Raw genomic sequence first — 17,131 nt, forward strand, 5'->3', positions numbered from 1 at the left:
TTAAGTCAAATGTACTCGGGTTGAATTAGTAACGACCTTAGTTCGATCATTGTGAAACATCGGGTCCATTCGCTATTGAACGTCAATCCAACTTCGGGTAACTCCTGATCGAGCCATCTTGATTTTTTTATGGATTTTGTAAACGAATCATATTAATGAAAGTATTAAGATTGACCTATATATATATATATATATATATATATATATATATATACAATATATATATATATATATATACATACGTGTGTGTACGATAAATATATGGATGACAACGAAAAACCAATAAAAACACTATATTGATTACCGTGATGTTTAGTGTATTCTCTTAGTAAACTCTTATTTCGAATAATCAACTACGTAAAATCACTATAATGAGTAAAGGAATAGAACGACTCTTCATATGTTTTGATATTATATATATTATAACCAACGACATTAATAGCGAGTAGACGATCAATTCCAAACTTTATATAAATGATTTATTATTATTATTATTATTATAAGAATTATGATTGATATATAAGTTTGTAAATAGCTATGATGGTAATGAGAATATTAATACTAATAAACATAAAGCGACAATGATAATAGGTAAAAATACAAAAAATAACAGTAATAGTAACAATGCTAACAATAGCAATAGTAATACAAATAAGAACAGAAGTACTAACAATAACAATATAAGTACTAATATGTTGAATCATTTTAATATAAGATTGATATCAAAATAATTGTAAAACCAATCTAATACTCTATTGATTATAAATTAGTATAACGACTCTTAATATGTTATAATACTATAACAAATGACAATCACACATTCATATGTTTACAATGACGGTTCATATGAGGCCTAAGTGATTATAACGAGGGTTCATATGTTGCACAGTCTTAAAAATAATAATAATAAATTATACCCCCAGATCATTATTCCTATAAAAGCTAACCATAACTTATTAAAATAAGTTAACTGTCAACAAGTAACAACCATAAGTAAAATAGTTAACAAGTACTTACTAGTTACTAAATATTAACTTGTTAACAGCCATAGCACTCCCTTATCTTTATAAGTTATAAGATTATTTAAGTTAATTGCTTATATGTTATACTATAGTTTAATACTAGTATAGTGTTTATGGTCTTCTCTTAACTTTGTATATATATGTGACTATAAAGAAACTATTTTATCAGTATGCTTATATATGTTAGTACGATATAATAATATTGGAACCATTTTAGCTAATACGTGAATAATTATTAATAAGTATCGACTCTTAATATGCTCTAATAGACGTAATAGTGTAACTAACGATAATAACAATGAGTATTATAAATTGACTACGAGTATACTCTATTGATTATAAATTAGTATAACGACCACTGATATATTATAATACTATGACAAATGACAACCATATGATTATAACTACGATTCATACGAGGCCTAAGTGATTATAACAATAGTTCATATGTATTTTGTACAGTAATACTAAACATAACAACAATTTATATAAATGAGTAAAATTACTAAACTAAGACTTAGATTATTGACTAATCTTGTTTATTGCATATTTGTATTAATACATATACATTAAAGATATAAAGTGATTAATCATCAATGAATAATTGTCAGTCATCAAATTAATAAGACTTTAAGTGAATTTGTAAAGCCAAAACAACAAAAACTCAGTAAATTAAGACATATTACAAGTTCTAAATGTAATTATAAGATATTAAGTCCTGAATGACTGAATTCCAATATTGAGCCATCAGCTATAATCAGCTAATTGTCAGTCATTCTGTTAGTCAGTCTTATCATGTTACGCTCAGACTCAAATCAAAATAGTATCAATAATTAACTAAATTTCTATACTTAACTAAATTACTAAACTAATCAATACTAGAATTACAAGTTTTAAATACTCAAATCAAAATAGTATCAAAATTAATGCTATTGATTTGAGAAAGATCAAAATTCAACCATTGATTAAGACAATAACTTAGTAATCCATGTGCTTGGTCACTCTCCATGCACATTGGTCAAAAAAGAATGTCATGGATCATGACTTTAGACCATTGATTAGAGAAAGAACAAATTCTAACCGTACCCTTCATTACACTAGTCTCTAACTCTCTTATCTCTAGTTGATAGGAAAAAAAAAAGGCAATCTCAACCCTTGGATGTTTCAATCTAACGAATGAAAACAGTCAAACAGATAAAAAAACCCCTAAAGTTTTACATGGTATAAAAATTCCCTTTTTTTTTACCCCCTATCACTTTGTCATTTTCGATCTCTAACCCTATTTTTTTTAATTCTCAGCCTCCTCATTTCTCTCTCTCATTCGATTATCATACTCAACGACGCCTTTGAATCTTCACTCTTATTTATTTATTTATTTTTCTATGAATTTTGTATTTTTTTAATTTTTTGTGGATTTTTCAACGTTTGAAGATTTTAGAGGATCCATTAATCAGGCGGTTGTACTTGAATTTGTTGATTTTGGACGTGATTTGATCGTTGCGCTTGATGTGAATTCGTCGGATTTAATTCGTGACATTGCGACTGAATGTGGTGTCGAATTTGATGAAGTGAGCTTCTTTTTTATTTTATGTAAGATGCCTGATTTTCGTTGTTTGCGTTTCGAATGTGAAGATGAACTTTGGTTGGTTTTTTTTAAATTTCGAGTTTTGATTCATGTGAAGTTGTTTAATATTTGTTTTATGTAAGATTTCTGATTTTCTTTAGTTGAGTTTCGAATGTGATGATGAACTTTGGTTGTTTTTTTTAATTTCGAGTTGTTTGAGTTTCGAATGTGAAGTTGTTTCGAATATGATTTTTTAAAAATATGTTTGATGTGTTTTACTCTCACTCACTCATTTCTCTCTCTTTTGTAGATTTGTTCCTCAAATTCTTGTGGTCTTCATCTGTTTAAGGTAATAATGTTTTCACTTTTATAATTCGTATTTCTCATAGTAGTAATTCATGGTCTTCTTCTCTTTTTATTATTTTTTTCCTCATTCACTCTCGAATTGAATTCTCTCATAGCAGTAATTTGTTTTTGTAATGTTATTTTTGTTTTTGTTAAAGCTACAATGGAATATGCGGATCCTACATCAATTGAAACAATGGAATCTACTTAAGTTGGTGCAGACTGGATGAATTTGGAGCTTTTGGAACATAGAAATCAATTGAAAGTTGTTGTAATGTTTTGAATTTTAGATTTGGAGGTCTGTAATATTTTGGGCAAAAATTAAGGTGGTTAAACATTGAATATTTTGGTATAAATGTACATAATCCTTTAGATCTAGTTTACATAAGATCTTGTTTTTCATTTTAGAATTTTATATTTTAACTTTTAGGTATAGCTCTAAATATTTAGATCTAGTTTTCATAATGTTCAACTGAATGATTAAGTTTCTCAATTGATTTTTATTTTTAATGAGAAACTGGAACCAAAAAAAAAAATCTGGAAATATAATCCCTAATTTCGTATCATTAAGAAAAATTCAGCGTTATTGTTGTAAAAGAGTGCTAACAAGCTTACTAATTCTTAACGAAGTCTTGAGCCATCAATAGATGATATTCAAAATTACAACAAAAATTTAGATACTTTAGAAAATTGTTAAAATACTACGTATGTACATATATGTTGTGACTTGTGAGTTATAGCATGTATTACATATACATTAATAGATGTCAAATCAAAACAAGAGAGCAATGTACATAAATAATTCAAAAATAAATGAAAATAAAAATATAAACAAGTACATGATATTCAAAGTTTAACCCTTAAATTAAATGTAATTTAATTTTTTATTTAATTAATTATTAAAGCAATTTTATTAATGATCATATTTAAATGATTGTGTAGATATAAAAAAATAGTTGAATTTTAATAATATCTTGTTGATTACGGTCGGGTTCGGGTTTGAAAGCAGGTGTGTCTGAACATGTCAGGATATAATCTTGTCGGGTGCCGGTCAGGTCTGGGTAATCGCAGGTCAAGTTTCAGTCAGGTTTAGGGACTGACCCTCACAAATCGAACTAGGTTCAAGTCAGGTCAGAATCAAGTTGACCCAACGATGAGATCTGTTTCTAACACCACTATCCACACTTCAATAGTCCAATAAAAATGGTAAGAGCAAGACTATGCGTGCACGGTGCAAACTATTCCTCTTCAATGACTATTTAACTCCAATAGTCCAATGATAATAGTCCAATTATAATAATGGTAAGAGCAAGAAAATGCGTGCACGTGCACCGATTGATTACTATTCAAGTCCAATAATCCAATACTAATAATGGCAAGAGTAGGACTATGCAGCCATGCAAGTTGACTATGGTGTGCTTGATGCCTAGATCCATGGACGTAAAGCATCTACTCTCACCTATATATACATCTACTGAAGTGTATATAATATATAATTTCATACAAGTTGCACAAAAAGAAAAAACTAATATCAAACAAGACCAAGAAAATGGAGAAGAAATATTTCGGGTTTATGCTTTTGCTTCTCTTCTTATTTGCTTCTGGTAATCACTTCAATTCTTCATTTACGTTCTTTTATTTTACTTCCTCCGTTTCTCTAATTTTGTTCAATTATTATTCGCACAACTTTTTAGGAGAACACTAAAAATGGTCACATACACGATAGTGTAGGAGAAATGCATAAAGGTTTAAATATGGTAATATCTATATAGGAAAAGTAAATGGATCTGATCTGTGTGTGAGGTAAAGGAAAACTTAGAAAAAAATACAAAAAAGGGTAGAGTTAGAGAAATCGAGGGGGATATACTCCCTCTATTTCTAAATACTTGAAACATACTTGTTTCAATATTTATCAATATCGAACTTTAATTACCATATGTCTACAGTCTACTTATATATTAATAAAAAGAAAAATGTTGAAACAGTCCAGAAGACATATTATGTGGGAATGTTTATACATTGTTTATACTTTGTACACATATCTACTTATACACGGACTATAATTTATACATTTTTTTAAGGTAAGATGAAATCCCTTGCAAGGAAGGGGGGAAATTGGGGAACCCTCCTTGCAAGGGGTGAAACTCGATCCCTTGACTTCTGAAATCGGATGTGATGTCAATACCACTAGCCTATCACCTACTGCTCAGCATAGTTAATACATTGCAAAAATTAACTTTCTTCTAAATTGTTTATACATTACGTATCTACAGTAATGGAGTACTTAAATAGATGGAGTTAGTAATAAAAAGACCACATCTTTTTATTACTAACTCCCTCTATTTAAGTACTCCATTACTGTAGATACGTAATGTATAAAAAATTTAGAAGAAAGTGGGTGGGTTTAAGCGAAAGTAGGATTAAGTACGATAAATAATGTAAAATGATAGGTAGGTATAAGGAAAAGACGAGTCAAGTAAGAAGTAGTATGAAAAAGTATAAATATCATGGTACGGATGAAAATGGGTTCAGGATCCTGGTTGAATCCGGCCAATTTTAAAGGTTTGGATCAATATTTTATTTAGACCCGATAGGTTTGGGTCGGATCTAGTTATGTCTAATGCCTCATGGGTCGAATCTAGATATGAACCAATGATATATGTCACATACCAGATCCACAGAACTATTTATAATTTTTTAAAATAAAAAAATAAGTTACACTTTAAAAAAAAAAACTGTAAAATATTATGATATAGTGTTATTAGCCGAATGTGCTTGGAAAAAGTTGAAAGGTTTGTACTTAGAACTGCTTGTAGTAATCTGTGGAAACTTATTATATGATCTATTTGTAATACTGTTATCTCATGATTTTATGAATCATACTTTTCTAAATCTAGATTATAATTTTTACATGATTTTTATATGTAATGTACTAAAATGCTCCTAGTAGTTAGTATTATATAAAAAAATAGTCTTGTCAAAAAAATTCAAATGGATTAATGTTGTGCTAAAAGTAAAAATGTATTAAGGACTCATTTTGGGGTCGTTTTAGACCCAGGATCCGCTAGAATCAATAGCTTTGGATCTAATTAAGTCTGAGTTTTTTACACCCGGCTGGTCTAGAACGAGTTTAGATCGCATGTAAAACGTCAGGGTCGGGTCCAATTAAACGAGCTCCAAATCCAACTTGTTACCATCCTTAATCGTGGGATATGAGGGATAAGGTTGTTAATGGGGTATGCAAAAAATTGAATAATGTAACCTGAATAAAAAAAGAAAAAGAAAAAAAGAGCACATAAGAAAAGCGAGTAGGAAAAAAAATTGAAGCTAGTATGTGATTTTGGAAATTAACTTATCAGTGGAATTGTCAATTTGTCATGAGCCTCTTATTACAATTCAAGGAAGTTCTTGAGAATTTTTTGGTAGCTAAAGAAAAGAATTATAGATGTGGAAAATTCTACTTTATGGTTATTTGGTAGACAAAGAGAATATGTGTAAAATGAGTGAGTTGTTTGGTTGGAAAAAAAATAAGTTTTCGCTTTCAATAAAGGGAGAAAATACGTTACCTAAAAGGGAATCCTCATAAGAAGTTACTTATTCTATTGTCAATTTAATAATTTTTTTTGAACCATCCATGAATTTTGTTATGGAACCTAATGTTTATGTACCAAACGACCACATACTTAGGTCAATTTAGGTCAGCAACTTCTTAAATTTTGTGAGAATAAATCTTTTCATTAGTTTGAATATAAAAAAATTGGTCGACTCAGTTATTAATTTGGCCTTTTTTTTTTAAACAAATGCCCACTTCTAATATATTTAAATTGATTATAGGAATTGGGATCCAACTCTACAATCGTGAATGTATTTTAATTGTTAACTAGTTGTGGATAGATCTAGTGATTAGATGTAGTTATATTCGGCTAAATCTCCTTTAATTTTTAAAATTTTAGTCAACCAAACAACATCTCGATATCTGGTTACCTAGGAATTTGATATTTCTTTTATCTAAATCTCTTAAGATATTTGTTTTTCTTGTTGTAAAAATGACAGAGATGAACATGGTGGTTGAGGTTGATGGTGCCATTTGCGGAAGAAAACCAAGCAAGTTCTTTGATGGCCCTTGCATTTTTGCTAAGTCTTGTAAGCAGGAATGTGTCAGAGAGAATTGGCCTGAAGGAAAGTGTATCTCGGACTTCAGATGTGAATGCCAAATGTATTGTTAGGCAATGTGTGCTCCTAAATAATGAAGTGTGAGTATATTTTTTTGCAATAACAAGCTAAATAACTGCTTATCTTCGTTGTCGTCATCATTATTATTATACAATTACCAATACTTATCCATAATATGCAATTTAGCTATATATACAGCAAAACGAAAAGTCATTGAAGATGGTCACCATTCCAAATTTCCCTCCCAAACAAATGAACCTTTAATAATTAGGAAAAATTCACAAGAGAGACTCAAATTCCCAATTTTCTTTTACAAGTTCCAATTATAGATTTTTCCTTAAAGATCTCATTTTTAATAGTTTGTAATTTTTATAGGTCGTGATTTACATAGAATTGGTTACAAAGGTTAATTTTTTTAAATGTGGGACCCACCTCTTCTCTTTCCTTCACTTCTCCTTTGCACCAGCTAGGCGGAAATAGGGGATGAGCCACCCTTACAGCCGCCTTCCCAACCTCACCCCTCAGTCTCTCATGCAGCATCTATCCCTCCTCCCAACCCACCCCAACCTCCAGCCTCACCCCTCATTATCTCTCCTCCACCCTGGCACTCTCGCCTTCTCCTTCGCAACAAGAAGTCGCCGCATCAGCACCTGGCCGGAAGAGAGGGGCAGAGTCACCCTTGTCGGTGCCTTCCTAGCATCACCCCTCATTCTCACATACAACATCTCTCTCCCCATCTCCTTCTCTCCTCCCAATCCCACCCCAACCATCAGCCTCACCCCTCCTTTCTCTCCTCCACCCTCGCCCTATCTCCTTCACCTTCGTACACGAAGATGCTGATGAACGCCGATGCTATGGAAAAAGGGTTACTATATGCATTTTGCAAGGTTGGTTGTTCCATCGATGTTATGGTTGTTCTGGTGCTTTTCGGTGGTGCTGCAACGCATTTATTGCTGCTCATCCTCTTTCCTTCTCTACCAAATTTGTCGTCTCTGTTTTAATGGCAACAAGCTGGGTAGAAAAAAATATGAAAGGGAAGAAAAATGTTGGGGAGTTTCTTGGGTTAACGACATTGGAGGGCATGGTTTCTTGCTAATAATGGCAACAAGATGACATTTTAAAATGAAGGGGGGGGGGGAGGGTGAGCCATGGTGAGAAGATAAAGGAAAGGAAATGGCAGGGAAGTTCACGGGAGATTTAAATGGGGGATGAAATTTTAAAATTCACGTGCTCTCATTAAATTGTGAGCACGTTATACTTATCGTGCTATAACAGATTATTTACCTGGTGGGCCCTATTAAAATCATAAACCTATAGTGAAAATTCATAATTGGGACTTATAAAAGAAAATCGAGAATCGTTGAGCCATCTCTTGTAAATTTTTCCTAATAATTAATGTACACATCGAATATATTAAGCATTATTCTTGCCTTAAACATTAAAAGTTATACTAATATATTAAAAGCGTTCTTAAGCAATTCTACGTGCCACGTGATTCTCTCCATTAGTTATTCCATTCCATATCATTAATATGCACATTAAAAAAACATGCTCCGTATAAGATTCAACCATGTGAGCTCAAGTTAATACACTAAAGTTCTGACCAATAAGATATGCAACATTAGATGATATGTTTTAACATGGAAATATTAATAACCTAGAGCATCCCCTGAGACTAAAACCTAGTTTAGTTCATTAAAACTTAAATACTTTATTGTATTGAAAATTAGAGTTTAATAATTTGTACACATATTTTTACATGAATTTTAATTTTAAAAAACTCGATTATGACTCGGGTATCATATAGTTGTATATGATGTTAAAAAGAAAACGAATTAGTTATTTGTATTATTATCATCATCATCATCATCATCATCACCATCATCATTAAGGAGAAACCTTGATAAGTTAAGGAGTTTGGAGGATCTCAACTTGCCAAGGGTGAGAATTGATTCCCAACGTCCAGACCTCTTAGAATCGAAAAACATATTCTAACCACTGAGATATCTCCCACTCTCTAGATACTAATATTATGTGGGGTAAACTTCTCTAAATGAAAGTTGTATAATTTCTTTCACATCGTCTACAAAAAAAACCTGATTTAGGTTTTAAATCAAATAAAAATAGAATGGAGAAATACATTGAACTTGGTTATTATTATTGGAAATTCACATCGTCCACAAAAAAAAAAATGAATTAGGTTTTAAATTTAAAATTGAAAGAAAATGAACAAATACATTGAACTTGTTTATTATTATTATTATTATTATTATTATTATTATTATTATTATTATTATTATTATTATTATTATTATTATTATTATTATTATTATTATTATTATTATTATTATTTATCATTATTATTAATTATTATTATTATTATTTTTATCATTATTAATATGAATATTAATAATTATTATTATATTATTAATATTATTATTATATTATTAATTAATAATTAATAATAATTTTTATTATTTTTAATTTTTATTATCATTTTAAATATTATTATTAAGAGTGATTATTATTATTATTATTGTTATGTTATTTTTGTTATTATTATTATTGTTCTTATTATTATTGTCATCTTTATTTCAGTTCAATTTAGTACAATGCCGGCAATCAGCTCAATTCAATTCAGTTTCATTAAGTTATGTTAAGTTCAGTTCAATTTAGATTATCTCAATAGAAAAAAATGAGGCCTCAAAGGGATATCCCAAATTAATGTATTACGTATAGGAGTATGGCATTGATGATTTTAACGTATTCTTTTTTTCTGTACATTTAAAGAGAATGATTTATTCTAAAAATGCTCCCAAAGCGAAGATGAAATGCTCCATTCCAACTAAAATGAATCTTTATAACGATGGACAATAGAACATTATTCCATAGATCTATCTTACTTGTGTTTATTTCATATTTCTTTTCAGAGATAGGGGGCAAGGGACGATAAAATGGCATAATTCCTATTGTATCATGGATCAATAATATAAAATATTGTAATATAAACTAAATGGTTGTTTGCCTACTTTCTTTTTATTGTTGTCTTTCTTAATTTCTTATAAAATTGCCATTGTGTCTGAAACTATGTGGTTTGACGTCTTTAAGCTTGAATTGAAATAATAAAGTCTATTTTGAAAGTTGTACTATTCAACTTCTGCCGTTGTGCAAATGGAGATTCTTATCCTTTCCCACTTGGTTACCTATTAAGCATGCTCTAAGCTATAACTTTTCTCTTCAGAGTTTTATTAGATTCGAAATCTAGACATTTCTCCTAAACTCTAGCTCTTTCCAAGGCAACTCCTTCGTTATGTGGATATTTGATAGGTTGTCGTACACCTGTCAAAAATAATTTATATCAAAATGTTATAACAGTATAATAGGGTAAATAGGATTCGATTCATACAGGTGTGGTTGTTTTAATCTAGCTTGTAAGGTAAGAAGAAACTAAAAATGATCCATATTAAACAATGAGTGGTTTAAACTAGGGGTGTAAGCGGACTACGAAAAGTCCAGAGTCCATTCCAGTCCAGTCCAAACTTGTCGGACTGGACTAGATTGAAAATTTTCGGACTGGATTCGGACTCAAATGTTTGAGTCCAAATATGTTTGGACTGGATTTGGACTCATCCCTTTGGAGTCCAATAAGTCCAGTCCAGTCCAAAAATATTTTTTTATATAATATATATTTAATATATATATATATATAATGTATATATTAAAAAAAAATACTATTTTTTAAAATTTTGGAGTTTTCAACCTTCCCTCTCTAAATATTTCAACTGGCGCCAAACAATTTTACTTGGTGCCAGATGATTGCACTTAGCTACATTTGTTAAATAAGTAAATTATACTAGCAGTACTACGGTAGTAGGCTAGTAGCCGACTAATTCTTCTCACTTCATTCCCTAGTCTTTACTATTCACTTCCTCTTACTCTTCATTTTCTTTCTACCTCGTTGTCTCGACTATCGCATTCTCTATTTCTCCCTCGGATTAATTCTCATTCTCTCTGCTTCCTCTCAACTTAGATCAAGGTAAGCATCTAATTCAACTTTTTATTTATAGTATTTTACTATAATTTAAGCTTTCAATCTAATTTGTGGATATTGATAATTGAATAAGTGAAATGCTCAAGCATCTCAAAAAACGTTGTGAATCATTGAATCTAAATCGGGAAAAAGATATAATAATCGGACTGGACTGGATTCAAACTCAAGAAAAAATTATCGGACTGGATTGGACTGGACTCAAAAAATATTTGGATCGGACTTGGACTCAATTTCTCGAGTCCAAAAAACTTTGGACTGGATTTGGATTTGGCAAAGTCCAATCCAGTCCAATCCACTTACACCCCTAGTTTAAACTAAGAAATAAAGAAAATCAAACTAAAAAGGTCAAGGACAATTATGGTTCACATTTGGATATTTGATAGGTTGTCGTACACATGTCAAAAATGATTAATATCAAAATGTTATAACAATGTAATAGGGTAAATAGGGCCTGATCCATACAGAAATGGTTGTTTTAATCTAGTTTCTAAGGCATGAAGAAACTAAAAATGATCACATATTAAAGAATGAGTGGTTTAAACTAAGATATAAAGAAAATCAAACTAAAAAAGTCGAGGACGACTATGGTTCACATGTTCATAGATTTCCATTAAAAACACCATCAATATTTTAATTGGTTTAATATCTTGAGCACGTGTTAATCCCACAGTCGGATCTTGACGCTCTCAGATCAACATATGTAGTGTGGTCACTAACATATCTCGAGCCTCTCGATCTATGACTCGTTATTAGCAAGATTTAATCAGACAATTTATCAGGTTGTAAGATTAACAAAATAAACTAAATCAATTAGATATATCAATGACTAATCAAACCATCAATAATATCAATCAAAATTCACAACATATACCCATGCTTTATTTCAATCATAGTTGATTTTGATTTCGGCAATTCGATTGCTAATTCACCTAAAATACATGAAAATCAAAAAAATTAGGTCACAAATTTACGATTCAAAAAACGATGATTTCAATCACAATTTCAACAATTTAAGAAGTGATCAACATATTTTTATTACAGAGGATTAAGAAGAAGATTCGAAGAAATTTGTAGAGGTTGCAAGAAATAAATTATAACTTCAGGAAATTCATACCTAAAGAAGAGAAATTATACTTGAGTTAGGATGCAATCAGTAAAGAAGAAGGAAATTTTGGAGTACATGAAATTTACTCCACTGAATTCCTAAATACAATAAGAAGTTAAGGGCTCCCGAACTATAACATATGATAAAAGGTTGGTGTGCCAATTATGCTTATCAGCGATATTGATCAAACATCTATATTAAGTAATGGCACGAAGTTAGTTGTCGATCATTTAGGCAATCGTGTTATTGAAGTATATTGTTATTTTCGAAACCAATGTCCGAGGTAAAGTATTCCTCCCAAGCTAAGAATGTGAGAAAATTAAGGGGAGGAATATCTGCGTGAGCCCTTATTTCTTTCTTTAATTTACCTGTTACTTTAGTACTAGGTTGGTATATATTAATTTTCTTTCTAAATGGTTTTCTTCAATGAAAGGTGTACACAGAGTTCAGTTAACTTTTTGTAATTGCGTGAGTTTTGCTCTGCTATGTGCAGGTCGTCAAAAGATGAGTCTACCTGTCTGACTTAACCACATTTCATATCAGATTTTGGAGACGGCAGTTTCTTTTAGTGGTTTGTTTTGCTATGACTTTAAATAAAAGTCTAGGACGATCTCTGTCTTATGTAGGAATATATCTCCCCAGACCTATTTTCATCCATGGCCAATATTATGTTGTCGTTTCCAGAGTTACAAGCAGAAAAGGTCTCAAAATCCTTCTATTTGATAAAGATCATGGTGTGCGTACAAGTACAACAAATGTAGTTTGCAAGGAAGTGTTTGGAAACATATAAATTGATTTAGAAATTTCATTTGTACTTTTTGTTTTTCACCACTCTTAAATTATGATTTTGTGAGTTTGTGTAACTTCTTTCATTATTATTATGTGACTTCTTTTAAAAATGTTATAAAGTAAAAAAAAAATGCTCTTGTGCAATATGCACTGGTCCTAAAAGGCTAAAAACTGGTATTTATACTATTATTTAAAGCGAAATCTTAAATCTTATGTGGCAGGGTCACATTACCCAAGCAATTCTAGAGCTTCACAAAGTAAAGTCCCTGAAATTCAGTGTCCATGTGCACTTATGCAGTTATGTATATTGATTCTCGAAATTGTAATATTTTTGGTAAAAAAACGTTAATTTTGTTAATTATGGTATAAATGAGGCAATTAGTATCATGATCCCCGTATAAATCAAACAATCCCATTTTGATTAATTTTTGAATTATTTTACAAGTAAAATATTATCGTAAACTCCGTTCCTAGTTTTTGCAAATCATGATTCTCCAAAGTTCTTCTAGATTTTTATCCCTTCATGGTCACATTACTTCCTTGCTTCCCTCCTTTAAAAAGAGTAAGTAATCTTTGATTGAGGACAAGTAAAAAAAACTCCACTAATTCAAGCAATTGATTGTTCCTTAAGTGCTATAATTTAGGCAAAGAGAGGACTAACACCTCTATAACTATAAGTATATAAAGCTAAAAACTTCCCGTGAATACTCAGAGGTCGGAGCAAAACCAAAATTTATGGTAATATATCATTGAAACCAAAATCTCAAATTCCGAACAAGGTAATTATTTTGCTACTCGGCACAATGATAAACCGGTTGTTTTTAATGAATTGTTGCTATAAATCAGACTACAATCTAGTTATAATTTAGGTAAGTTATCAAGGTAAGTTCCCATTCCTATTCAAATGAATCTAATATTTTCAAAAGTTTAAGATTTGTCCCGTGATCTTGGCATGTGAAAGATATTCCTCACTGCTATATAATAAAGACAATGATGAATAGTGGAGGAGGAGCATCAGTGGATTATAAAGCCATTTTTCAAGGAAAAAGGGAAGACAAAATTTGGGAGAAAACTCAGTAAAAGAAGGGGTTGAAGAATGGATATGGTGATGGAACATGAGAGAGAAATAAGGGGTTCAAGACTTGAAGATAACAGTGGGAGTGCAGGACGTTTTTACTGATTCCTTTTTACATCTTTAATGGAATACTCCTATGTTGGCTATGCACTAAAAGTTCAATATTATTTATTTAGTCGTCAAATTTTTTATTCTACTTTCTTCTTGGAGATATACCTACAGCTAATTCCTAAGCTGCATCTCACTGGATCAGCTCTCTTGCATAGCAGCTGATCATAGCTCTCTTATAACTAATTTCTGTTAGTTAGTTATAAACTGCCAGCTGTACAAAGATAGATTGATGTAATCATTTCTTGAATACTCTCTCTAGATATGATTCCTATAAATACCTAGCCTTATTACTGCTGTAAGATTCATTGAATAATAAATACAAAATCTCTCTACTTCTTTCTTTCTCTATTTCTGTGAATCAAGTTCAGTAGTTTAGTCTTGCATAATCATGGATGTTCTGCATTTCTAACATGGTATCAGAGCATTGCAGTTCATCTTTGCTCACAAAACTTCCGCATTATTGATCAAAACAATTTGAGGTATCTTTACATTCTCTTCTTGCTAAAATCAGAAGAAATCGTTGATCAGATTAAAGAAAGTCATGTTACTGTAAGCAATTCTCCAAATCTTAATTGATTTTTTTGACTATCTTTCTGAATATCTTTCAATTACATTCATCATTTGTTCTGTAATATTGAAATTTGATCTTATACCTGTGAGTGTTTGATTTTGATTCATATTTCTAGTCCTTAAGATCATAAAGTTCATCTCAAAATGCCTGAAAATACTTCCACAAACACTACAGTTGATCCTTCTTTGAATCCTACATCACCTTTCTATATTCATCCTTCTGATAGTACTAGAATGCAGTTAGTTTCTGAAAGATTTAATGGATCTGGTTATAATGATTGGAAAAGATCCATTTTAATCAGCTTATCTGCTAAAAACAAACTTCCTTTTATCACTGGTGCATTGAATAAACCTGACATTGGATCATCTACATACAAAGCTTGGATTAGATGTAACAGTATGTTAATCTCATGGATTCTGAAAGTCTTGGATGTTACTATAGCACGAAGTGTCTTATATTTTGATACAACAAGAGAAATTTGGTTAAATCTTGAGAAAAGGTTTGGTCAAGCTTCAGGAACTCAACTGTTTTCTATTCAACAAGAGATAAGTACCTTAGAACAAGGAGAGGATAGCATTGTTGAATTTTTTACAAAAATTAAAATGCTATGGGATGAGTTGGATGCTTTGAATCCTCTACCTGTATGTACATGTACTAATTGTACCTGTGATGTAACAAGAAGACTGGTTCAGGCTCAAGAAGAAGTCAGACTAGTTCAATTCTTGATGAAACTCAATGATGGCTATACTATAGTTAGAGGAAACATACTTATGCAACAACCACTACCTAAAGTTTCCTATGCATATAGGTTACTCATGCAAGAAGAGAAACATAAAGCAGCTTTGCAGCATTCTCAATCCTCGGATGAACCTACATTAGCTTTTGTGGCTAACAAAAGAAGGTTCCAGGATTACACAGACAACAAATTCAACTCAGACACCAAGTTCAAGAATTACAACTCTCAACCTATTCCTAGACACAATCAGTTTTCTAATTCATACAACAGTGAAAAACTGAGGAGATCATCAGCATATTTTTGTGATCATTGTAAGATACCAGGTCAAAGTGTTGAGAGATGCTGGAAACTTCATGGATATCCACCAGGATACAAAGATGGATCACAGTTCAATAAAGGCAAGCGAGTGATGGCTGCAGCTGCTCAATCTGATGAGATTTCTGACCCTAACCAAGGAAATTACCAGCAAGATTTTTCTCCACATCAATTGACTACTGAACAATACAACCAACTAAAGCTTATTCTTCACAAAAATACCTCTGAAAATGATTCTCCACACTCATATGCACTTTTGGCAGGTAAATTTTGTTTGTTTCCAAATCTCAAGTCTAAATGGATCCTTGACAGTGGAGCAACAGATCACATATATTATGATATCAGTAGATTTGAGTCAACAACTTTGTTAAACAATGCTTCCAATCAAATTACCATTCCTGATGGCACTAATCTCACTGTCACTCACAAAGGAACAATCAGATTATCTCATAACATTGTTTTACATGATGTTCTTTATGTTCCTAAGTTTCATTTCAATCTCATCTCCAAAAATTAGGTAATGATCTTAATTCCTATGTTATCTTTTCTAACAATACTTGTTATATCCAAGACCCTTCACTGAAAAAGCAACAGGTTCTTGGTAAACTTCTCAATGGCCTTTATTGTTTTGATCAAGATACTTCTCTTCCTGATCAACAAGATTCATCTCCTTGCACATCTGTTGTGTCATGTGCTTCACATCACCATAAAACTTCTACAGCAATTCATGATGCTAAACTTTGGCACTTAAGATTAGGCCATTTACCATTCAGCCAATTTAAACATCTTTTACCTCATTTAGATGTTTCTTCTTGTGTTAAAAGTTGTATTTGTCAAGTTTGTCCTCTTGCAAAACAACCTAGACTATCTTTCCATCATAGTGAAATAAAGAGTGTCAAACCTTTTCAGCTTTTACACTTAGATGTCTGGGGTCCTTATCATACTGTTACACATGATGGATGTCAATTTTTTCTTACAATTGTTGATGACTTCACTAGGTGTACTTGGATTCATCTTAGGAAATACAAATCTGAAGTTGTTTCTATCTTTACAGATTTCTTGCAATATATTCACACTCAATTTCAAATGTTTGTGCAACATGTGAGAACTAATAATGCCAAGGAATTATGTGATGGTGCTATGAAAGTATTATACCACACTAAAGGTATACATCATCAAAGAAGCTGTCCTGATTCCCCGCAGCAGAATGGGGTAGTAGAACGCAATCACAGGCACCTTCTTAACATTGCAAGGGCTCTCGCTTTTCAGTCCAA

General features: G+C 31.3%; 1 long non-coding RNA gene across 1 annotated transcript; it reads left to right on the plus strand.

Moving 5' to 3' along the window:
- Positions 1 to 4,402: 4,402 nt before the first annotated feature.
- On the plus strand, positions 4,403 to 10,253 carry LOC104891132 (uncharacterized). The gene is made up of 3 exons (XR_789749.4): positions 4,403 to 4,535; positions 6,985 to 7,184; positions 10,035 to 10,253. It is a non-coding gene; the product is annotated as an uncharacterized LOC104891132 (long non-coding RNA).
- The last annotated feature ends 6,878 nt before the right edge of the window (positions 10,254 to 17,131 follow it).

The sequence above is a fragment of the Beta vulgaris genome, chromosome 4 (assembly GCF_026745355.1).
Source record: "Beta vulgaris subsp. vulgaris cultivar EL10 chromosome 4, EL10.2, whole genome shotgun sequence".
NCBI lineage: Eukaryota > Viridiplantae > Streptophyta > Magnoliopsida > Caryophyllales > Amaranthaceae > Beta > Beta vulgaris.